This window comes from Balaenoptera borealis (genome assembly GCF_965194805.1).
Source record: "Balaenoptera borealis genome assembly, chromosome: 11".
NCBI lineage: Eukaryota > Metazoa > Chordata > Mammalia > Artiodactyla > Balaenopteridae > Balaenoptera > Balaenoptera borealis.
The window spans coordinates 61,615,996-61,639,602 of NC_138868.1; the positions used below are offsets into that span (position 1 = coordinate 61,615,996).

A 23,607-nucleotide genomic window follows, 5' to 3' on the forward strand; every position below is an offset into this window, starting at 1 on the left:
ATGAATTTTGCTTAATCTTACGTTATGTCTAGAATCAAAAAACTAATTTAAGATATATATTTATGTGCTCTTTCATGGCCTTTCCTCTTTGCAGTCAAACGCTCTACTCCTGAGTTATAGCCCCGCTTATCTTTGTTCTTCACTTTGGAAGCAGCTAGCATTCTACCTGCATTACTACCTCTAGAAATAAAGAGTGCTGGCTGTAGAAGTTCGCACTCTTAGGGAATGACAGAATCATGGTTAGAAAGGACGGAAAAGATCACCTACAATATCTGCCAACAAATGGTATTCCAGCCCATAGGCTAATTAAATATGTGCAGTGATCAAGAAAATCACTATCTTCTGAAGCAGGCCTTGATGTCTTCTAGCTTTGCTGTGACATTCCTAAACATGACATTCAGGAACGGGCAACTGACCTGGACACCAATATCCACAATGTGGCAGGCTAAGCAGACAGAATCATTATCACATCCAAGAAAACTAACATTGTTACACTGTCATCTCCTATGCAGCTCCCATTCAAATTTCCCCAACTGTCCCCACAATGTCCTTTATAGCTTTTTTTTTTTAAGTCCAGGATCCGATCAAGGGTTGCATGTGGCATTTGGTTGTCACAGCACTTTAGTCTCTTTTAATCTAGATTAGTCCCCCATTCATTTTGTTTTCTTTTGTTTTGTTTCTCTTTCATGACATTGACATTTTCGAAGATCGCAGGCCAGCTGTTTTGCAGTATGTCCCACAATCTGGACTTGCCTGATTATTTCCTCATGATTAGATTTAGGTTAAACATTTCTGGCAAGAATTCTACCTTGGCGATGTTGTGTACTTCCCATTGCATCAAGTTGTCTAGTTACACTGAGTTATCTTTTTCTTCATTGTGTCACTGTGGGTACCAAGAAAGCATCAGCCAATAAATAAAATATGTACAATAATAAATAACGTCAAAAACAGCTTCAATGATCACCAGCTATTCCAGGCACAGTGCCAGACATTTCAAAATGTATTATCTCATTTAAACCTCACGACAATCACGCAAAGAAAGAGGTTCAAAGAGGTTAAGTCACTTGCCCAAGGACACACATGTAGTGATAGAAAAATGCACACATGCACATGTGAACTCACTCACACTCACACACATACACACACACACACACACACAAACAAATGATCTCTGGGGTTCATGGTCTCCCTGAGGATCTTCCAGGGACAAGTTAAGAAGCCCTACCTTAAACTAATCTTGAGGAGTCCTACCTAGCTTTCAAGGGTTGAATTCCTGTGAAGAATAAACTGAAAATAAATTATCCGTGGTCCACACAAAATTCTTCCACACTTGGAAATATTTGGAGACGGGCCACCTTTCCACAATAGCCAAGAAAATAGGGCAACGGTTCCATAAATTATTTTAACATTCTGGTATTTGTTTGTCTTGTTTTTACTATTCTGCAACAAAATAAAAAATATAAAGTAGAGAATTTTTCACAAAGCTAAATATATTTTTAATTTTAAAATTATGCTCTTTCTACAACTTTTGATATAAAATGTCCTTTATTTCATGAGATAGAGCGAAGGAGGACATATTTTTTAAATATCTTTACTACAGAAAAATAACTATTGGCAACAACTCACCCAATTTTATCTTATTTTTTGTATTTTTACTTATCTATAAAATTCAAAAGTATGAAACCCATTGATCTAGGGAATTCTATACAATCAAAATTATTTTTGAGAAACTAACTGGAATAAATGAAGTTCGGCCCAAAAAGAAACCAGATCTGAAATATTTCTGAAATTTCCCTTTAAGTCATCCAAAAAACATTTCAAAAGCTTGGGTGTCCTCATTTTAATGCATTTGTTAAAACCATTTTATATTTGCATTACTCATTGCCATCTTCCGATATGTTGATATTTCCTGCTTTTGAATGGGCCCTTATGACTTAGATTAGTTTATTCATTCTACAAACATTCAGAGAGTCCCCAATTCGTGCAAGGCACTCTATTAGGTGCCTGGGAACCCAGACTGGTGAGTTTTTTCTTGCCTCCGTGTCTCAGGTCAAAGGTCACCAACAACTTTGTGAACACTGTTCCTCCCCCACCAAGGAAGCATGAAAGTCCCCCTTGGGGCTGTGCTCTCCTAGCACTGCCTACAAACCTCTCTGTGTGTGATTATACGTTTATGTTCGGCTCCCTCACCTGAGCAATTTTTCCAAAGCAAATACTATCTTATTCAATGCTGTATTCCTAGCACAGTGCACGTATACCTGGTGATCAGTATAAATTAGTGGAATAAATATATCTTATGGTGAGGAAACTAAAGCTCACCAAAAAAATACGACGTGTCCAAAATCATACAGCTAATAAATAAGTAGTGCTCAGTCTTAGAAAGCCTCACCAGAGCTCTCTTCCATTCCACCATGCTGCATCCTACACACAGGGTGAGTGAAAGATCTTAGATGTCTTCCTGGAACCTCAAACTCAATATGACCAAAAGTCCCTCCTCCTTGAAAAAACAAACAAAAATCTGGTCCCCAGCTAATGTTACCTTTCTCTTGTAAGCGGCATCTCCAGTGTCTCAAGGAAAAACTCAAGTCATCTCGACTCCCTCTTTTCCCTATACCCACATCCAATCAGTCTTATCACTTATAATCTTCAAACCGAGTGTCTCTCCAATCTCTTCCCTTCTCTCCTAGCCCCTGCCACCACCCTAGATCCAAGCCACCACCATCCCACACGTAGACTACAAAAATGACGTGCTACCTCATCTCACATTCACTTTGGCTAATTCTCTCCAGTCTCTTTCCCACTTAACGGCCACCATGATGGTTTTAACATCATTCTACCTGCATATGTAATTCTCCTAGCTAATTAAAGCCGTTCACTTAAGATAAAGACCAAATTCACCTGTGGCTCAGAAAACTGCCCACTATCTAGACTCTGTCCACCTCTCCAGCCTCATTCGTCTTCATTCTGGTCTCTCTCCCTTGCTCTGCCCCCATATACTAACCTTTTAAATCCTCATATTTATCGCTTTCCTTTGTACTTTGAACATGCAGTTGCCCTTTGTCCCCATTCTCAGCACCTCCCACTGCCGTCCTAAATTACTTACACTCACTGTCCAAGTCTCTTGAAATGTCACTTCCTACAGGAAGCCTTCCCTGATTCTCCCAGACAAGGGAAGCACACCACATTAGGCATTTCTATCCCACCTTGCAGTACATCCCACTTTGGCAGGAGCATTCATCACACCTGCAATTACTTCTCCAATGATTATCTCCCTTATTAGAACATAAGCTCCATGACGGCAGTGGAAGCGTCTCTTTTCACTGAGGTATCCAGTCCTTAGAATATAGTAGCTGCTCACCATATCTGCTGACAGAAGGACAGGCTGAGGCCATAACATCAGGCCAAGTAAAACAAGGGGAAAGGATTCTTATCCCTTTGCAAAGGATTTAAACTAAGGGAGAGGACTTCCCTGGTGGCGCAGTGGTTGAGAATCCGCCTGCCAATGCAGGGGACACAGGTTCAAGCCCTAGTCCGGGAAGATCCCACATACCGCATAGTAACTAAGCCCATGCACCACAACTACTGAACCTGCACTCTAGAGCCTGCATGCCACAACTACTGAAGCCTGCGTGCCACAACTACTGAAGCCTGCGTGCCTAGAGCCCGTGCGCCACAAGAGAAGCCACTGCAATGAGAACACATGCACCGCCACGAAGAGTAGCCCCCGCTCACCGCAACTAGAGAAAGTCCACGTGCAGCAACGAAGACCCAATGCAGCCAAAAATAAATAAATAAATAAATGTTTAAATAAAATAAAATAAATTTAAGGGAGAAAGAAATGCATAGTTTTTCAAGGTCACAGAGATAGCAGTGATAGGGCCAAAACTAACCTTCCATTCTGCTCATTTCTCCTCCCTAAAACACTAAAAAGCCTGGGTAGGAGAGGGCACAGCTTAGAAGAAGGGATGAAAAGATGGTGAGTGAGAGGTCCACGATGACAGCTTCTGAATCTGCCTGTCACACTAGTTGCCTCCAGATGGGCAGCAGTTAGACTTTTCATGCCTAGAGAAGCACTGTCTTACACAAACATAACCACTACCACATCCTTCTCCTTAATAGGAAGTTTATAAAATAACAAACTTCTTTCATCCACAAAGGAGAAGAAATAACAGGAGGAAAAGCTGTTGCTGCTCCAAGCACCTTAAGAAAAAAAAAAAAAAAACCCAAATGGCTAGTTTGGCCACCTGGGCCTGCTCCTCAGCAATCAACAGGGAAGGGAGGGGAAAAGACAGTCTTCCCACCACATACTAAAGCAGGGAAAGGAAAAAAAAAAGTATTAAATGAGGCAGAAGCCATTCAAAGTCTACTTATTCTTTGGGAATTATGAGAACATTTTGCATAGAGCATTTAAAAACCTCGCTAATGCATCGGCAGCTCTTAATACAGGTACCAAGGAAAGGAAAAGTGGCATGAGCTCAACTGCAACAGTTCACTGTCCACGTGCTGCTGAGGCCAAACTATGTCTGTCACAGAAGCCACAAACCAGGCCAAGGGGTCAGGTTCGTTGCTGTTCATCCTGCCAAGCACCAACTGCAAGAAAAAGAAAAGGCAAAGCCTCTTCAATGAGGACTCTGTAGAATAACTATTAGCACAGTCTCATTCACCCTGGAGTTTCTGGGTGAAGTAGGGAAGGGATGAGAGGGTATTCAGAGACTGGAAAGTGACTTAGAGAAAGAGTTGTCATCTACTGGTGATAAGGGGGAGATTTTGAAACACAGAGGAAAAATGAGAATTGCAAATGGAGAGGCAGGGAAAGAAACTGTAAGAACTTCAAGAGACACAGAGGGGTGGGGAAAGGAAGGTACAGCGGGAGGGGTGCTCAGCAAAGCAGACAGTAAGCAACAGAAAAACAGAGAGAGAAGCAAAGCCAGGCAGTCCATCTTTTCCCAAATCCCAAAGCTGCTCATTGCATCCCAATAAATCACTCTACCACAAAGCCCATACAATGGACTGTCCTTTGCATTCAGTAACAAGCAGCATTTAACGAAGCATTGCCCAGCTGCAACTTTGGAGACCTAAGGGTCTGAATTAAAAATGAACAAAATTGGTTCAGCAACAGAAGACAACCAGTAATGACTTTCCCCCAATGCCTGCCTTGGCTATGAAAGGTTTAGCATTTTGAAGTTAAGCATAAAACACTCTGGCATTTCTCCTTTTGACATTCCAAGAGGGGGTGTGGTTGACCCCAGGTCCATTCATTTCCAAGGTTGTAGATCTTTCAGCTAAGACTGGCCCCATCTGTTCTGGAGTCAGCCAGCTGTTTATTTCAAAATAACATATTTATTGTACTAATCATCCTACTAACTCTTACAAGAAGAGAGCCAATATCATACGGGTCAAAATGCTCTCTGTCTTGTTAAACGTGTCAGTTTGTTTAAAAACCAAAACCAAAAAGCAAAAAAAACTCTACTATCCTCCTCGGTTTCCACCTCCAGGATCACTCTTCCATGCGTACCTTTCAGTAATGGCAAATGAAGGTTAATGGCGCTTCTAACTTTTCCTTTCCCTAATGCTTTAAAATGAACCGGAGTGTCCCTAATGATCCCTTCTCCAAACCGTTATTTGTGCCTGGTGACTGTGCCTCAGGAAACGTCAGCTCATTATGGTACCATTGTCAGTGGCAAGGAGCCTATTGCAATGTAATTTAAAACACTCACACAAGCACAAATCTGTCGGCTCCACTTCCAAACAATCCTGAAATCCTGCAGTTGGGAGAAGAAAAACACTTAACAAAAATGCTGCATGTAGAAGCCCAAGAGAACCTTCCCCAGACACGTGAAATGTTTCTGACAGGCACGGAGTGCACCATTAAAGGACACTGTCACCTCAAATCAGCAGAAAAGGCGAGACAAACGACGTAGACACACACACACATAAAATAAAGCCCCACAAAACTTAACCTACCCAGAAGCACGCTCATCTTAAAAATGAATAGTGTGTGCTCGCCCAAGTGACATGAAATGTTCCAAAGTAGTGCGACCACATTAAATCACTGTCTCCATTTCTCCCCACGCATCACCCCTTCCCACTCAAATCTCAGCACTCGGGCCGTGTGTGACAGGACTGCAGTCCCCCAACCTCTGCCTTCCTCGGATTTTCCAAGAGCACTTCCCAACGTCCTCCCCAGCCCAGCCCCCTCTCCCAGCCTCCAAAAAGGTTGAGGGGAGTTGCGACTAGGGAACTGGCAGGCACCGGTCCTCCGGCGGGGGAAGGTTGCTGGAGTTGTTCTTTGCAGTGACCCAAATTGCACAGAGCTTTTCGCTTAGCAGCGTTTGCGAGCACCTCCCCAGTCCTCCCGCCCCCACCTTCCCAAAAGAAAGCCTTGAGAACTAAGCGGAAGGAATAACTTGGTAAGAACCATTTGAATAAATCACTTCAACTCACCTGGTTTGGGATTTTTCTCCCCACCCCAGGCATAAACAGAAAGGATGTGCGAATGAGTCACGCACGCAAGGGAAGGTGTTGCGATGTCCTAAGTCCAAGGGCTGGAGTCAGTCCCTGCCCTGGTGCTGCTGCTACTCTTAGCTCAGCTGGAGCGAGCGGCAATCGCAAGCCTAGCAGCAGCAGGGGGGTGGATAGACCTTAGCACAATGAATGCAGTGGGGTTTTTGCAATGACATCATCCCTCTGTCCAAAAGGCCCCAATAGCCATGCTCAGGTGCGGTGCATTCTAGGAATTGTAGTCTCCTCAAGGCCTGGCGGGGACACCGAGGCTATTGCCGGAACTACAATGCCCAAAATGCGCCAAGGTCGGACGCGCCCAGAGCGGGCAAAGGGAGCGAAGGGGAGTCGGCCGCCATGTTAGGAGTGCCAGGACGTTTCAGCGGAGCCGGCTGAGGTTTTAGGGAACGCGGGAGCCGAGTGGTGGTGCAGAGGGGACGGTGAGGAGGAGGACAAGCCGGTCGGAGAGCCTGGGTTCCGAACCTGGGCACCGGGGGATGGAGGCGGCATCTGGGGACTGAGTAGGACGCGTCCGGCTGGTGGCGGCATGAGAGACCGAGTGGGCCTTGACCTCACGGTCTTGCAGGGGTTGCGGAGGCCCTCTACTCCTCTTGCTCCATTTTATAGCTAAGGGATTGAGGGAGTCAGTTTACTCCTGGGCTCAGAGCAGCATTGAGACCCGCTAACAGGATAGTCGGGGCGGTTGTGATTTTTGGGGGGTGCGGGGACCCCGGGTGGCGATTCTGTCGCCTTTGGTCGGGGAAGCTTCCACCTACGGAGTTGGGCTCTCCCTCCCAAATTTATTTTTATCTTCTTGTCATTCATTTTTCAACCATCCTTACCCTTTCCCGGGGTGTCGTACCCTCATTGGTTTTTCATACAGGAATGATTTGCAGAAGGTTCCAAAGAAATCGATGTTGGAAGGTAGCTAAGGTGGAAAGGGACGGTGCTTTGGCCCCGAAATAAAGAAAAGCCAGGAAGAGTCCTACAGGAGTAACACACCCGGTTTAAAACGACATCTTCATACCTGCCAGCGAAAGCAGGGAGGTGTTGAAAGGGAATACTGATGATAGACCTATTGGCGGCTGGAGATTGGTTCCGGAGTAACTGGGATTCTTGAATAAACCTAGAGTGTTATGCTAAAAATACTGCGGAGACGGGATCTTAAGTAGCATGGATTACGGACTTATTTTTAAAATACATTTAGTGTTTACTTTGTGGAACTCCATATATACGACCACTTTAGGAACTAATTTTCTCTTAAACTAGGTAGCTGAAACCAAAGTCATTGGCCTTTAAGTTGTTTTGCCCAGTATTTCAAATGGACTGTGTTTTTTTCCAGATTGTGTTACTAAAACAATACTGTGTGTTTGTTCTTTTTCAGAGTCTGTCTACACTATGAAAAGATGGGAAATTTCTTTCTTCCTGAGGGTGTCCGAAGGGCTAAAAATGCCGATATATTTGTGCTGTTTTTCTCCTTTCCTTTTGTGTATTATTCTGAAAAACAAAATTAACTGACACTTTGGGTCATTAGGGGTATGCACTTCACCTGTTAGGAGTTAAAATGATAGCTGATAAATGGATTATCGTATCAAGGAAAGACTAGGCAGAGTGATTATAAACGACAAAAGCATGGTCGAAACATGTCTCAAATGTATGCAGATGATTACAAAAACAGTTTTATAAAGAATGATCTTATATAATATTTCTGGGAACAAGGCAGATGAGTGGCTTTGTTTCATTTTTAAACAAAGGTAGTATGTATTGGTCTCACTTATCCATGGATACAACAATGGGAAGAGCTTATGAAATTATTTGTTATTCAAAAATACCTTTTTTGCAAGTAATGTTGGTAAGTATAGGAAAAGGTACAAGATGTTTACTATTTTCTTTCTGATCATCAGTATAACTATAGACGTGTTTTAAGCTTAATAGAGATGAAATAGACTGAACAGGTTTACATTTAGGCTTAGTTTCAAATGCTTACAAATTATTTTTAGGGCTTGGTGATTCAGGGGTGGCGTTGTGTCTTATATGAACTTATCTTGTTCATTTTATGATACTTCTTTATGTAAGCAATAACTTCCTCAATTTGAGTTACTATGGAAGACAAATGGTGGGTTGGGGGGGGGGGGAGGGACCCAGCAGAGTTCTCAGAAATACTGTATGTGAGAAATGAGACCTGTATAATGTAGTGATTTCTATAATTTGTCATGTGATTGGGTAGTTAGAAATTTTTCCAGCCTTATATCCAATGGACATCTAACCATAAAGAAATGAAACAAATCTAGTTACTATCTCAAAAAAACAACTCCATGACCCTTAACTTTTAGGATAAAAAATTATGTACTCTGTGTAGAAATTTAATTAAAAAAATTAGTATTAGAGGAATTGAAGATGCCAGCTTCTGAAAAAATAACCTCAGTGTCCCAGAGAAAAAACTGGGTTAGAAAGCTGAAAAGTGGAATTAGGAATGCCTTAAGTAGATAAAGAAACCTACCTTCTTTTTCTCTGTCAAAAGAGAATTAGGACATTGATTTGTATTATAATTATAGGTAGTTCATTAAAGAGTATTGAGTTAGTTGCTATTATATCAAGGGTTTTTTCAACAGGGTCAAGTGTCTGGATCACCTGTAGAACTCTAGAAATGTGTAGCTGTTGCCCACCATTCATCCAGCTGAATTATTGTCCAGGGTTGTAACCAGCTGTTGTGTATTTTTAAAACACTAGAGGTGAGTGTACAGGGGTGGGGTAGAGCAGCCTTCCACATCCCATATTTGTGGTTTTTTGTGGTGTGTCACACAAGTAATAACAAAATTTTGGCAAGGATTTTAGGTTTATTACTAAATATATTCATAAATAAATTGAAGATGTGTAGATGACCTAGGGGTCAATTTATGCATGGTGTGGAGGAGGGGACATCAATTTTAGCTTTAAGAATACCACAATATCCTGACTTCCTGGATATTTCTTAGAGTGAGGGTTTAGTCTAATACTAAGAAAGTCTGATCATAAGAGACACTTAACCAGTAAGAGCTCAAAGCTATGACAGAATTATGGTAAAGTTACTCAGATATTTAAAAGAAACTGAAATATCTAGACAGAGGCAAAAAGATATTAGAATTTTCTGAAAATAATTTTCCTTTAACTCCTTGCCCTAAATCCTAATTTTTTTAAATTATTGATGTTATTGTAGTATTCTTGGTATTTGGGTACATGATATATAAGAGAGTATCTTTTTTTTTAGCTCAAAATTCTTTGACTCATTACTACATTTGTGATCTTTACATTCAAAATCATGTAACTTTCTTTCATTCATATCTGCTAAAGGATAAAGACAAGACAAAGAGAACAAGCATATGAAAATTTTAAAGCAGCCCCAAGAGTCAAACACTCAATAAGTCTTCCTTCAGAGGAGGGAAGTCCTCTTGGAGATGGTATATGAAGACTGACTTTAGTGTGTTGGACAGTAATATTAGTGGCCTTTCTGGACTCCTGTTGCTTCAGTTTTAAATCTGTCTTGAATGGCTTGCTAATTTTTTACAGAAATTCGTAACATTCTAAGCCTCAGTGGTAATAGTGGTATGCACTTCACCTGTGGTAATAGCAGCCTCATAGGGGTGATGGTGAGGATTAAACAAAGTTATGTAAAGCATTTGGCAGAGGACTTTGGAACATGTAAGTTTCTTGTGGATTTTTTTTTTAAGTTTTTAAAAAGTAGTCTCAAAAAGTAGACAGGGATTACCTTAACAATTTGTTGATAAGTCAAACTTATATGACCAAATTCTTAGGAAAATACAGTTCCAGTTTTTCCTTTGATAAAATGATATAGGGCAACAGTTTTTTTCAGCCCATACCACATAAGGAATGTAAAATTCTTGTTATTGAGATCGTGGTAGTGCCTGGGGTGACTGAAGTCAAAAAAATTACATTACAATAAAATTTTGTTTGTGTTCTTGTATAGTTTGAAAAATCCCAGCAGTTGATTATGAAAATTAGGCCCTGTCTTTACTGAGAATCAGTGTAGTTAATTAATTCTCTAAAAGATGATGTCCTAAATTATGAAAAATGTTAGAATTGTTTCATGCCTTCAAAGTTCTAAAATGCTTTTATATTTTAAGCTATGAAATTTGAGAGAACAGCCGTCAGTTATGTTGTCCACCTGTCTGTGTGTCTTCCAAAATAGAATCAATTTTCTTAGCATTCTCAGAAATGAAATGCTGGCAACCCAAAGGTGATGTAAACCCAACAGTTACAGTAAGAATTATTTTAAGCTGATCACAGAATTGAGACAAGCAAACTTAAGGGGGAAAATGAAAAACATTTTACCAAAAGTTATCTTTATATTATATATTATAATTATTATAATTGTATTATAGCTTTATATTGAATTAAATGTGTTCAACAGCGTGTATTTTTAAAGTAGACGCAGATGAGCCTGTCATACAGGGTTCAGCAGTTGGAGTTTCTCCAGGGAAGATCTTTAACTCATTCAGCAAACTTTGTTTCATATTTTAAGCATTTTACTTTAACAACATTCAGAAAACTAAAACGTATGTTTTCTAGTCTTGTTTAGTTGGCCCACTGTTGTGTTTGTAACAAGTTGGCATAATTTTACCTGGTGGATTTAATATGCCACAAAAGGTATATGTAGTAAATATAAATATCCCAATGTCGAGATGCAAAATCAAGATGCTCATAGCTAATGATTAACCAGAAAAGTGAGCCGTCTATCCTATGATTTTTATTTCTCAGTGTTTAATAGGTTTGGATAATTAAAGTGGCACTAGAAAAACATTTCTTTGCAAGAATATGAAGATGAACTTAATCCAATATAAATATGTTCATGAATATAGCCACTTAAGGAAAGTGCAGAGATATACAATTGTAAGCAATTAATGTACAGTAAGTGGGTACGTATTCATAATTCTTAATTTGATATGGACTATTTGATGGTGCTGTATGTTTTTGAACTTGCTGTAAAGATTAGTCCTCAATGAGTTCTGTCTTAAAACATTTTAGGAAATGTTCGTCAAAGTCACCCTCTTTACACCTAAGTCATGATCTGATGAATTTGGCACATAGGTGGTTGTAAATGGAACAGCTTGGGGACTTTCTGAGCTACTCCACCACCATAAGATAAAGTTCAGTAACCATAACCCTTGGCATAACCTAAATGATAATTTTTTTTCATCTTTGAGCCAAAATAAAACTCAGCTTTCCTCCTTCCTTACCCTGCACCACCAGACTTTTAGTCATTAATGTAGTATTAAGTGGGATCTTTCATAGTTTCTTGAGTTGTCCCCATTGAACTGGACAGCATTTATGCTGGTGGCTCAGTGTTAGCATATGTAGAGCCATTTTCTTGTGAACGTTTCATAGTATTTTATATACAAGACAGAAAAATTATAGAAAAACTTATTTTTTAAACATGCTGAAATAAAGCAATTGCCTAAGTGGTGATGTACAAAAGTATACAGTTGCAAATAACGTTAACATAGTAGAGTACTTCATTACAATTGCTAAGCTGCAACTAAATAACATCTTACGTAAGTGTGATATAAATGACCTTTACCAGTCCTATGCTATTTCAGTGGAATACTTTCCTAATAATAAGATGGTACAGCGTTTACTCTGTCCCCAAAGTTGAAAATGTAGTGAAAATTAAGTGCTTTTTTTGTTTGTTTTTTGTATTTCAAATCGGCAGATGTTTATTGAGTATCTACTATGTACAAGAAAGATACTTTTCTAATACTGCAATGGATTAAAACAAATCTGAAATACGGTTCCTTCCACCAAAAACTCCATCAAAAAACATAAGATACCTCTGAAGTAATCAACACAGTTCTATATGTGTTTGTGTAATACCCTTTGGGGAATTTAGCAGCATTTACTAAACACCTAAGCATATCTATCAGAGTGATCTGTTAGCAAGCATTCTAAACAGAACGATCTGAAATATTAAAGTAACAACGCAGAACTGACAAATATTAGTCTATGAGCAAAGATTTGATGAATGAATAAAGAAATCCATACGAACTACTAAAAGGAAGGCTTCAAAGGTGCTGCAGAGGAGATGGATTTTCTTCTTGGCTAAATAAAACATGATAGAAATGCTGGTCCTTTTCTGGGGATAGGCTTACTAAAAAGCCTATACTTGGAATTTATGACATTTTTCTTTGAGCTTGGGATATTAAAGTTACAAAGGTTGGAGAGTTCTGACACAAAGCCTGAGGACAGCTAGGTGGATTGGTTGAAATCTGGTCCTTGAGATGAAGGGACAGAAATGTGCTGTTTTGGGCCCAGCATGGGTAACATCTGTAGGAAGAGAATTGGACTGGAAGGCACGAAACCTTGGTTCAAAAGTTGATTTTGATACTAACCTACAGTCTCAGTTTTTTAAAGGTCATTTGAAATCTAAGTACATGAAGTACTGTTTTTGATGATGAACTTTACATTTATTTATTTTACATTTGGCAAGCTCAATGGAAGAGTCTCCATTTCATCTCTGCTTTGTTTACTCTTTGTATCTTTAATATCGGGTATTATGCCTCTTGAGTTTCAGTCCCCTGACTATTCTCTTTTCAGTATTCATGTTTTTGTCTTTCTAAAACTGTTTGCTTCTTTGTTTCTTACTAGTCCTGAGATAATTTATGAGCAATTATTGTAGCATTTCATCTGGCAGTGTATTTGCCTACGATGGGTTGCTGGATTTTCTTGTTTTCCGGATAAACTCTGCGCTCTCGTCTTTCTCATTCTTGGAATCCGTTTTGCATTTGTTGCAGTTCTGGGTTCTTGTATGGAAATTCTAATATTTATGGAGTACTGAGAGGAAGCCAGATTTCAGGAGTTTAAGGAGTGAGTGAAAGGAATGCAGAAAGAAGTAGGCACCGCATGTAGATAATTTTTAAGAAGTTTGGCTCCAAAAGAGGTAAGAAATAAGAGTTTACAGAGGGCATGTGGGATTGAAAGAGGGTTTATATTTAAATCTTCCTACTTCGGGGTCAAAATCACATCCTACTTCACGGCAATCTGATCATTTCCCAAAGGAAACAGGACTTAAAATTCTGCCTTGCCCTGAAATCAGGCCAGGAGGAGAGGGGGAAGAGCTCTGAAGTATTTTTGTGATTTTTTTTTTTTCTGTACATAATACTCAGTGCTTTTCATTTGATTTGATTATTTTTCGTTCCCAGTTTTCAGGTCTTTCATTTAACCTAACTTGTACTCCAAGAATAGTGGTTTTTATGACAGTTCCAAAAAAAGCATAACAATGACCATGAGCCTCAGCTTCTTTTGAAAAATGCCTTGTTCTAAAAGGTGGTGTCTGCCCTTTATACCTATATCATTAATTCTTCCTAGCCAGACTGACTGGGATGATCTTCACAATCACTTTTAGAAAAAATGGTGCTCAGTTGAACCAGGAGGTTAGACTTGAACAAGACATGTCTGTTTCTTGCTCAGCTAAGATTTTATCAATGTACATTTACCTAAAGGAGGAGAAATATGAGATAGTCAAATTCTTTAGATTACTTAAATGAGGAGGGAATAATTGTCACAAGGAGAGAAAAGCAACTAACACCTTAGGGCAACCAGGCCCTCCACAAAAGTGGAAAATACAATTCTGACTGATATGAACTAAATTTTCCATAACCTGTACTCACTCTCATCCCATTACCCAGTAATGTAAATGAGCTGCTGTTTCTCTCTGGGAGTTTAACTGGCAGAATAAATGGAAAGATGTCAGCAAAAGAAGGAAGCAGGTAAGACATAAGATTTTGTATAATCAAAAAATATATCAAAAGTGTTGGTTATTACTAGATCTTGGCACAGTAACCCAGGTTTCGTTGCTTTTCGTGAGATGTACCAGAAGAAATAACCTGAGGTATTTCCACGAAAAGACAAACTTATGGCTACCCTTGAATTGCTCTCTGCTATAAGTTACATTTTGGATTGCAGTGCATAGTGCAAGCCTCCATACATCAGCAAGATGCCCCATTTTAGGCTAAAACTTGACCGTCCAGACTAATAACCTATTTCTAACAAATTTAAGACTATCTTGGGGCTTCCCTGGTGGCGCAGTGGTTGAGAATCCACCTGCCAGTGCAGGGAACACGGGTTTGATCCCTGGTCCGGGAAGATCCCACATGCTGCGGAGCAACTAAGCTCGTGCGCCACAACTACTGAGCCTAGGCTCTAGAGCCCGTGAGCCACAACTACTGAGCCCACATGCTGCAACTACTGAAGCCCACGTGCCTAGAGCCCGTGCTCTGCAGCAAGAGAAGCCACCGCAATGAGAAGCCCGTGCACTGCAATGAAGAGTAACCCCCGCTTGCTGCAATTAGAGAAAGCCTGCGCACAGCAACACAGACCCAACACAGCCAAAATAAATAAATTAATTAAATAAATAAATAAAAAATCACAGTCTCCCACCTCTTCAACCATCTGGAGAGAGGAAAAGATAAAACAACATTACTAGAGTAATTGTCATGGGCCCAAAGTTATACCCAGATTCAGAAAGTTATTGGACACCCGTTTACTGCTGAGTTAATTATTTAAGGTGTTTAGTTACTTATTTAATTGTTAATTATTAATACCTGCTCAGTGGTCTGATAAAGATAAACTTCATATAGGCTGTTAATTTACATACCTGAACCCATTCTGCTTTTCAGTAATCTGAGTAGAAACTTAAAAGTTATGTGTAACCCATCGTAGCTTGAGAGAACCCTAAATTTCTAGAATATATCTTGATACTGTGTAAAGTTCACTTAAAATGCACTTAACAGTTCAAATAACTGGAAAGTAATTCCTCTGATAACACTGGCAAGGACATGCTGTTAAAATTTTTTGTGCTAGTTGAAGTCAAAATAGACCTACAGCATATCTCACATTGTATTTGTTTATATTATACCTTACGATGGTTAAATCCACTTAAGATCATCACCATAGGTTCATGAGAAGTTGATTTAGTAGTATGAGCGTTAGCAATGGAAAGACCTGGTTTTGAATCTCAGTACTTATGTGATTTGGGGTATATTCATCAGTCTGAGACTTTGAGTCCTATAAAAATAGTATTTGTCAGCTTCATTGAGTTTTCCTAAGAATTAAGAAAATAATATGAAATTTAATAAGCTCTCAAAAGGCAGTATAGTGTAGTGGCTTAGAGCATAGTCTCAGAGCCAGTCAGCCTGGGTTGAAGTCACACTTCTGCCAGTTGTGTTGACTTTGAGCAAGTTATTTAACTCTGCCTCAGCTTCATCTGTGCAGTGGGAATAGTACCTCCCTCATTGGGTTGCTGTGAGAATTGAATGCATATATAAAGCAGTATCGCCTGTGAGACCACTTTTGAGGCAAAAACAAGTTTTTTGCAAATCTACTCACCATGTATTAGGATTCACTGAAAGTACATATATCCTTCAAAATTAAACCATTTTTAATCATGAAGAGTATGATTCTCTCTGCTTTAGATGTTATAAGTTAATGCCCCATCAGTTTTAACAGTTTACCAAATACCTAGCTTAGTAAGTGATACTTTATACGCTATATATTTTATGCAAACATATATATGTGTGATATTCATATCATAATTTACAATTAACAGGGATTCTATCACTGACAGTTTAAAGATTTAGAAGATAAGGAAAGTATTGTCTAAAATAAAACCATTTTCAGGGTTTGGTCTGCAAATACCTGAAGTGAGTTCAATCTTTATGGTTCACTTTAAGAATGTTAGGTCTGTAAGACATTCCAAAGGCATAGCTTGAAAGAGTTGCCTTTGAGTCAGGCCTGGGTTCTGGATTTCTGGTCTAATAAACTAGTAAGTAAGGTATAAGCTTAGGCAAATTAACTTTTGAATCTGTTTCCTTATCTTTAAAAATACAATAACATTTAACATAGAACACCAGATACATAGGGTTTTTTTTGTTTTTTTGGCCACGTACCACATGGCATGCAGGCTCTTAGTTCCCTGACCAGGGATCAAACCCACACCCCCTGCAGTGGAAGCACAGAGTCTGAATCACTACACCACTAGGAAGTCCCTGGGGACCTGTATTTTTAAGGCACTCACCATGTGATTTCCTCTTCACCTAGTTTTACTTGAAAGCACCGTGGTAAATTAACTTGCCAAAGTCAGGCCTCAATACATAGGCCTCCTCTCATTTTTGTGTTCCTAACTCTACTTTCCATTGTGCTCAGTATTTCTTATTGCTGCAATTCCAAGACACAGTTGCCAAAACTTTTTAAATGTTTCTTTGTAGGTATGTTCAATGAAGAATGTAATCCAGCCACATCAAGTATTGCTTAATTCAGGTGTATAGTTTATTTTAGGGAAATGAGCAAATTATATGATCCATGTCTTCATCTAAAGCATTTGATTAAAAAATTTTGAATAAGAAGCAGCCCTATGGTATCCTATCATAGACATCCAGAGTGTCAGTATTTGGGGATAGGGGGCACTGTTTCAACCAGTTCTAAATCCATTTCTTTCGTTCTGTACATACGTACTGATTAGTTACCAAGTGAGAGGCTGTGGAGGTACAAAGATTACTATGACCCTTTAGACCATTAGACTCAACCTTTTTACTGTCATGTACCCCTTGGTCAATCTAGTGAAGTCTATGGATCACTTTTCAGAAAAGTTTTTAAAAAGCATAAAATACAGTATATTGGATAATAAAGGGAGACAATAATATTGAAATAATTATCAAAAATTTTTTAAACAAATTTTGGACATAGAAATATATATGTTTTATAATTCATTAACAAGCTCAAGCAAGTTGTCTGCAACAGTCGTAATAGGAAAACATCAGAGTTCAGCTGTGACACGTTTACGCCTAACACTACTGTGATCTGTTGCCTGCATTCAAATTTTATTAGAAGTTATTGAAAATAGGGATGTAATTTTTCCCCATCCAATTTCTTGGACCCCTGAATTCTGACTATGAACCCCTGATTAAGAACCCTGGCTAAATTTTTTAATGATAGGAACTTTCTCTTTTTCACTGTTGTACCCAAGACCCAATTAAGATCTTTAGAGACCCAAGCACTGAAAAACTTGTGACGCTCTACCTCATATATTCAAAATCAAAATGGTTGCACCATAAAGTGGACTTAAGGAAGTTCTCAAATTTCTCATGTTGAGGACATAGATAATTTTAGAAAGTACTAAATTATCTCCATTTGTTTCGTGGGGGCAGGCAGGGAAAGAGGCTGCTTTGCTGTTTTCTGAAAGTATCCAAGCTTGTCTATATCTGCTATACTTGGTACGTGGTTAAGAGCTCGATAACAGAATAAATGAATGAACCTTTACCATAAGGGGTTCACAATTTTAGAGAATATTAAATTCATCAAGGTATAACATGAAAAATGGAATACCATACTAGGGAGTACATGCTCTGCTCCATAAATGAACAGATTGGAGGTGTTTATAACTAGTATCTCTTATAGATAGAATGAAAGAATAGGGCTAGTATCTTCAAGTGGTCGCACTGGAGTGTAAGCTCCCTGAGGGAAGGATTTTTGTCTGTTTTGTTCACTGTATCTGATATATTCCAAAAACCTAGGAAAGTTCCTGGCACGCTCAACTAGTTTATCCTTACCTAATCAGCCTCAAATCTGTGGTACCTTTATTTCTCTAGACACTGCTCAAACATTTCAACATTAACCTACCTACAACTATGGTAATTAAAAATACCTCTTCTTCCTTAGACATTCAATAAGTGAATCGAGGGATATTGTTTTTCTCAGTAGCAAGCTAGTAAGTACTGCCATAAATATATGTTTAGCTACCATTTTCATTCAACAGTACTTCAGGGTAGAAATCACCTGCATTTTAAAATTAAGGGACACATCAGCTGAGGGTCACCTGTTAACAAGTAGAGAGGAATTGAAAATAGAGCCCCGGTTTGTTTGACATTTTTTAAGTCTGCACAAGAACTGCTGCTAGTATCTTTTGCTTTTAGGTGAAACAAAAAAGGAAAAAGTAAATATCCCAGACCTAAGTAGCTTCCATTTGGCTAAGACTACAAATGTAGCTTTTTCCCTTCATTTCCCAAAGAGGTGCAACAACCATGTGACACCAAGGCCTTTTGATGACAAAACAGAAGTTCCATAACTATTTAAATCACATTTTTTAAAGTCTCATTTGAAAATACATATTTTTTGAACTTTAAATATAGGTAAGCTGTAGTTTATGCTGCAATAATCTCTGCTTTATTTTCACAATGTATTAATACGTGATATTCTTTTCATCTTTTCTATTCTGCCCTCCCAGAAAAACATTTCAAGGTTTCTGGGGTTTGTGTTGGTAATGTACAGCTAAAAGGATTTTTTAATGCCCATTCTCCTACCTATACCCACCAATATCAGTGGGTATATTTTCATATAGCTTGTTTAGAAGGCAGTAAAGCAGCTTAGACGAAAACATCATTGTTTAGACTAAGAAAATGTTTATGAAAGTGGAGTGATTTTCAAGCCCCTTTGATCCACATGGGGAGCACTAGACCAATATCTAAATTAATGCATGACACAGATACATATTTCAGTTCTGACTCAGCATTCATGTTGGTCAATCCATAACTTGGAGAAGTTCAATAGAACTTCATTTTACATTTGAAGAAATTGGGTACCTGGGAAGTAAAACCTGGCTTGGCCTGTGCTTATGTGAAACCACTTATAGGCTTTATCCATGCTGCTTAGTGTGAGCATTCATTCACTTCACTGCAGAAATACTGTTTGATCACAGCGTGCTGCCCCAGTCCCTGCTGGAGACATTCCGTAATATGCGGTATATGGACCTTATTGCCATTGTAAACTATACGGAATTCTGAATTCTGAATCACACCTGGTCCCAAGGGTTTACAATAAGGGATTGTTGACCTGTAGTTATTTTCTTTCCAGAATAGTCATCTAGGTGATTGGTACTTAGAAGCATAAATACAGTGACAATATTCTACCTTCTAACCTCTCCCCTTTCAGCGCAAAGCTGCAACATGACTGGGTCATAAACCAGTAAACTGCTTTTGGCCGCCAGATGTTATTGTTACCAGTGGGTAATACACTCTTTTCTTCTGCCTGGCACATACGCAGTTAGGCATGCAGCAATTGTTTAATGGATAAATAAGTTGTTAAATTATAACACTTTGATGGATTGCTTAATCCTTTAAGTAATAATTGACTTACATCACCTCTCATAACCTGATTCTTTTGTGACAGATTTTAGCTAGTGAAGTGGACTGTTACAGACAATGAAGGAAATAGAACATTGTTTATGAAACCCTAGATGGCCTGGACAGGAGACTAAATTGGAATCCTTAATTCCCAGTGCAGAGAGGGCCTTGATATTTAAGAATAAAAATATTAATAGCTGAGCTTTATGTCATGTGTTTAATGTCATGACCATAAAGCCATTACTGTAACACTTAAGTTTATCTTCTAAAGGAAGCCTGTGAAATGTTTCCAGAATTACTTGGTTTTTAGTGATATTAGTTATTGTTTTCCTTCAGGACCTGATTCTTTGTAGATTCCAAGATGATGCAGTTTTGTCAAAGGCTGTCCCATCCTCAGTTTCTTTAAAAATAAAAAAATACTCTGCAATTAGGTAAAACATTTTTAGATAGACTACCTCCATCTGGTCTCTTTTCCTGTCACCCAGGTTTTTCATCAACCACAGCTCTATGAAAGGACATTGAAGGGTCTTCTGTTACACACAATATACTAATGCTCATTATAGAACATTAAAACAAGATGACAGCTTCCATTATCAGCCTACACAAAAATCTTTCCCTACCTTCTGTCCTCTTATTTCCCACTTAGTTTGTGTACTACTAACTATATTGAGGTAACATGACCACTAAGTTTGAAGATTCTTTGAGACCAGGAGCTATACCGTATTTATTTTCACATTTCCTTCTGTGCTTAAAACAGGACTTCTGTTTCTTCAGTAAATATTCATTGAGTATCCACTAGGTGTCAGCTATTATACTAGGTAGATTCTGGGGACACCAAGGTAACTAAACAGGGAACATGCCATTCGGGGTCTAACAGTCTTGTGGAGGAGAAGTGGAAAAATAGATCTGTAAGTCAAAAAAGCTGCAGTGTAATATTATAGTGGAATAGATGATTTCCCGGTTTAAGAGTTCTAAAAAAATCATTTCCAAAAACATCTCCCCAATATCTGACTCAGTGACTAAATTTCCACCACTAGAATGTCATTATAAGACATTGCACTGTGGTTGCCTCTGGGCAGGAAAACTAAAGAATATTAATGGGCTGTGAAATCACTTTCTTATTCCCCTTTCTAAATTTTTTTTTAATTTTTAAATTTACATAGTACAATTCGCTCTTTTTGATGTATAATTCTACAGGTTTTGGCAAATGCACAGTCATGTAATCACCACAATCAAGATATAGAACAGTTCGATCACCCCCCAAAATTCTCTTTTTATAATTTGTTGTGATAAAAATTAATTTTATTTTTCAAAAATTAATGCTTGAATGTTCTATGTATATCTACTCTTAATTCAAAAAAGTATGTCTTTTGGGACAGCACCTTTTATCTTAAGCCTCTTTAGAAATACGGATATCCAAGGAGGGGCTGAATCATTATACCATTGTTAGTCATCCACACCTTGGTTTGTAGATGAAGCTGTTGAAAGGAATTAGGACTCAGAAAAGGTAAAGGGTGCATGGTGTATGTAGTGTGTGTGTCTTAGGTTAGAAAGAGGATAGGGGTCAGTGGGCAGAATTGGAGATTAGGGCCTGACAGTGGAACAGTGTGCATGGAAGGGTAGATATGGGTAGTATGTTTTGTGTTTAGTATAAGGGCCCTGGGTTCTCAGAGATAAGGAACACCGAATAAAGAGATGAGCCCTGAAGAGGAGGCCTTCATGTGAAGATGAATTTTTATCTGGAGCTACAGAACTGGGATTCTAGTACTGATTCTGCCAGTAACCTGTTCTCAAAAAGTCACATCCCCTTTCTGGGCCTCAGTTTCATCATCTATAAAAAAGTTTGGATTAAGTATATTCTGAAGTCCATTTCAGTTTTCTTCAACTAGAAACAAACCCATGTGTGTGTGTGTGTTTCTGAATTTCTGTCCTCCAGTTTCAACTAAAGAGACCCATCTGTAGATAACAATAACCAAACTCTAGCAAGCATTATGATCCCCTAAAATTTCATGTAGTTTGATGTCAGAAGCTGCAGAGCACAGTTAAGGCTGATCTGAATTGGGCTTCAGTGACACACCTCTCTGACCCTCAGTCTTCTCATTTATAGAATGACTGTATATACTCTAAGGTTCCCTGTAGTTCTCACATTTTATGACTATGAAACCTATTAAAACTACCAGTGTTACTTCTATTTTCACTTCCTCTGGGTTTTCACCTCTTCTGACATTGGTTTTTTTTAATTTTAATGAGCCACTATTCATTCAGTACCTACTATGTGCCAGAACTTTTTTTTTTTTTTTTTTTTCAGAACTTTTAATGTAGGGTATTTTACCTACATTATTTAAGGATTTTTTTAGTGCTGCTGACCTTTATGTGTGTACAGGTATGGGAAAATCACTCCATGCCTCCTCCTCCTCATCCTAGATAACATATTCCTCCATATGCAAGATCTCATTTCAATGAATATTAGAAGTAGCACTAGAGAGGGGAAGATGTATATGGCTTGAAATTGATATGTGAAGGGAAAGGAACTAACAGTTGAGGGCCTACTATGTGCTAGGCACTTTATATATGCCTATTTTCTTTAGGTCACTGAGATAAGCATATAGGTAGACATCACAAAGGGGAGCCTATTTGTCTTGATAACAAGACAAATAGGAATTCATGGGAATTGTTCAGAATATTTGTTTTTCATGTCATTCTCCACTATGAGGGCACAGAAAGCACAGTGCCTCTACACAGTAAGTGTTTGACAGATGTTTGCTGAATGAATAGGGATTTTACTCATACCCTAGAAGTATTTTCTGGATCCATGGACCTCTTAAGGATTTTAGAAAATCTGTGGACCCATCTAGGATGTCACCTCTCCTATTACACACAAAAAGAAACAGCTAAGTCCCTCTCCTTGCCCTAATCTCCACATCTGCATTTGTGCAAAACCCATAATTTTGGAATGTTTTCAGCCCCTCTGCAACCTGTTCATGCACCTGAGTAAGAACTCAGCCCTGGAAACATCTCTGGGTATTTAGGCAGCTTAGATACATATTCCATTAACTTGTTGTGCTTCTAGTACTGTATAGTGCTGCCGTCCTTTATAGATTTGAGAAAATTACTCCATGCCTCCTGATCATTAACTGACAGTCATGTTCAGTTTGCCTTTTATGAGCAGAAATTGTATCCAACTTGCTTTTAAGTTCATTAATTTGTGTGCAAACCAAAAGATCAGCATTACATTCTTTATCTTTTTAAGGTTTTTGAAGTAGAGGTTATGTAATTTTACAAATTAAGGTTTGTACCAAAGCTTGTTTTATGTTGGTAACATATCTCTGGCTTTCTAGATGGAATGATTTCTATTTCTTTTTTTTACCTCTCCCCATTCAGAAACCCACTTAAAACACTTAGGCCTGTGTTTTTATCTGAATTTTCATCTGGGTAGAAAAATGTGATGAAAAAATTGTCCTTGTCTCATAGTTGGAGGAGAATGATGTGTAAAACAAACATTCCAAGTAATTCCAAATATGGAATGATAACTACCCCATAAAGTTGTGAGGGCCAAATTGGTTAAAGGAAAACTGAATGCCTTGTAAAGTAAAAAGCTTTCTAAACACATCTAGCCCCTAACTTTATATAAAATCCTCAGGGCCTAGTACAGTCTAACTAGAGAAACTATCTGGATGTTTACCTAATCTCCAATAGTGCTGTTCCTTTTACACATGACAGCAAGACTGCATCTAACCGAGGCTTGTGATGGAACTAGTATTACTATTAAGCTGGAAAACAAAAAGTTTGTTGATCAAATGGATCAATATTTTGATCACTAACTATGTGCCAGTGGCTTTTTAATTTACACAAGAACTTTCTGGATGAAGAGTAATCAGGTTTCCACTGTTCACTCACCCCAAGCTACAGTTATAGCTAACATTTGAGTGCTTACTGTAAG

General features: G+C 38.7%; 1 protein-coding gene and 2 long non-coding RNA genes across 6 annotated transcripts in view; 2 read left to right on the plus strand and 1 right to left on the minus strand.

Moving 5' to 3' along the window:
- RAB30 (RAB30, member RAS oncogene family) overlaps window positions 1-6,665 on the minus strand; it is an 85,736-nt gene extending 79,071 nt beyond the window's left edge. The window contains exon 1 of one of the 3 annotated variants that reach the window (XM_082343413.1): window positions 6,445-6,665. The gene's annotated coding sequence lies outside the window, so the exon portion shown is untranslated. The remainder of the gene's footprint in view (window positions 1-6,444) is intronic. The other 2 variants (XM_082343412.1, XM_082343414.1) reach the window with 2 other exon arrangements.
- LOC309606392 overlaps window positions 1-23,607 on the plus strand; it is a 182,681-nt gene that overhangs the window by 154,645 nt on the left and 4,429 nt on the right. The gene's annotated exons all lie outside the window — the stretch shown is intronic.
- LOC309606386 lies at window positions 6,771-19,952 on the plus strand. Of its 2 annotated transcripts, none has more exons than XR_014231791.1 (2): window positions 6,771-6,941; window positions 7,385-19,952. It is a non-coding gene; the product is annotated as an uncharacterized lncRNA (long non-coding RNA). The 2 variants fall into 2 exon arrangements; XR_014231792.1 differs by having other exon boundaries at window positions 7,886-19,952.